This window comes from Vanellus vanellus, assembly GCF_965231255.1.
Source record: "Vanellus vanellus genome assembly, contig: HAP1_SCAFFOLD_316, whole genome shotgun sequence".
NCBI lineage: Eukaryota > Metazoa > Chordata > Aves > Charadriiformes > Charadriidae > Vanellus > Vanellus vanellus.
This window is the reverse complement of record NW_028127992.1, coordinates 162,905-164,796: the sequence shown is the minus strand read 5'-3', so window position 1 is coordinate 164,796 and position 1,892 is coordinate 162,905. Positions and strand designations below refer to the sequence as shown.

Genomic DNA, 1,892 nt, shown 5'->3' with positions numbered 1-1,892 from the left:
ACATGCCCCACTCACCTGCTCCTCTGCACATCATTGCCCCCCGGGTGACACTGGGATGCCCCAAACATCATCGCGCTCCCATGCTCCCACCCCCCTTTTCTATACACCCCCAAAAAAGACACAAAACAAGGGAAACAGCCCTAACCAGCAGCTTGTTACTTTAATAATACCAATTACATATGTACAAGCCCCTCCCAAAAAAGAGGGGCTCCACAAGGCAAAGAAAGGGGGTGGCAGCCCCTCAGCACCCGTCCCACAGGCGGGCAGCCGCCCCATGGAGGGGAGCAAGCCAGGGAACAGTGGCACGTCTCTCGCTTGGACTCTGCTCCCAGATGTTCCCCGCCATTCCCACATTGGGATGGGCTCCCCGAGGCAACAAATGCCCTCGGCTCTCCCCTCAAGCAGCCCCTGCTGCCGCCCCTGCAGGGGGGCACCAACTGGAGACAGAGCCAGGAACCTCTGCACCCAGAGCTGGTCCCAAACCCTCGGGGTGCTCAACCACCAGCAGGTAAAGCTGAGCAGGGAGCTGGGGGAGACAAGATGGACACATGTCTACTGAGCGTCGCCAGACCCGTACAGCGAGATACCTGAAACACAAAAAGCCCCAATTATATTTCAGCAGATTAACAAAGAGCACAGAAGAAAGCAGAGGAATTCCCTCACACGGAGGGAATGTTCTGTTCAAATACACAGAAAAACTTCTTTACGGTGAGGGTGACAGAGCACTGCAACAGGCTGCCCAGGGAAGTTGTGGAGTCCCCTTCTCTGGAGATTTTCAAGACCCACCTGGATGCAGTCCTGAGTAATGTGCTCCAGGCAATCCTGCTTTAGCAGGGGAGTTGGATTAGATGATCTCTAGAGGTCCCTTCCAACTCTGAAAATTCTGTGACTCTGTGAGGGACGGGGCGGCAGCTGAGCCAAAAGAGGACTACAGGGAAACAGCTCAGCACGAAATACAGCGCAGCCTTTCAAAGGCCAGAGCGACTGGAACTCTTCCAGTCAGTATTAAGACTAAGTGCTGCCACTCTCAACACGTTCCAAGCACGACATACCATCAACACTGAAAGATAAAAAAAAGTTGAGTAAAAACCAAGCAAAACATCAGTTTCCATCGCGTTTCATTCATTCCGTTTCCACTGGCACCTAGGTGCTCCAAAATTAACCACGCTCGCGCCACGGACTCCTAACGATTCAGTTACGCAGGGAAAGAGAAAAGGCCATTTCCAACTTGCCCATAAAAGTAGCATGAACAAACAGAAGGGAAACACCGGACCCTAAAGAAGGTATTGGGCAGCTCTTAATTTAGGCGAGAGGAAAGGTGGCTCTTTCACCCCAAAGGAAGACATTCCTAACTACCCAGGCACCAGTCCGGGAAGGAGGCGCGCTCTGTTCACTGCAGTCCTGCATCCGCTTTTCTGCGCTGGCAGCAAATTTGCCCTTTCTGCCCGTTTGACGTGGAGTACCCGGAGCGCCCCTGAACTCGCAAACGTGTCTCCCCGCTCCCCCAGCCCCACGCCTGCCATTACCTGAGCAGCTGGCGGAATCAATCCCGCAGGATTTTCTTCCCGGGACGCACAAGGGGACGCTGGGAAAAGAGGAGGCGAGAAATGACCCTCTTTGTCGCAGCCAGACAACGGGCACAAGCCGGGGGACCCCCACCCCACCTCTGCCCTCGGGAGCGGGGCCCAGACAGGTGCTTGGCGGGGATTTAACCCCCCCGGCAAGAGGCCGGGCTCCCCGCCGGCAGAAGCACCGCTCGCCTCCCCTCTGCTCGCAGCTCCTCGCTTGGGACAGCCCAGCCTGCACCCGGCCGCTCTTCAGCCCTGCGGGAAGTGCAGTTTGGCCGGCGGCTGCTCCAGCCAACACACGCTCCGGCTAATTGCAGCTCCTGC

The 1,892-nt window shown here is 56.3% G+C and overlaps 1 long non-coding RNA gene across 1 annotated transcript; it reads right to left on the bottom strand.

The window, feature by feature from the left end:
* Nucleotides 1-548: 548 nt before the first annotated feature.
* LOC309684787 lies at nucleotides 549-1,553 on the bottom strand. Its single transcript, XR_014270344.1, has 3 exons — nucleotides 1,527-1,553; nucleotides 787-1,060; nucleotides 549-587 (listed from the first exon to the last, which is right to left on the bottom strand). It is a non-coding gene; the product is annotated as an uncharacterized lncRNA (long non-coding RNA).
* Between the last annotated feature and the right edge of the window lie 339 nt (nucleotides 1,554-1,892).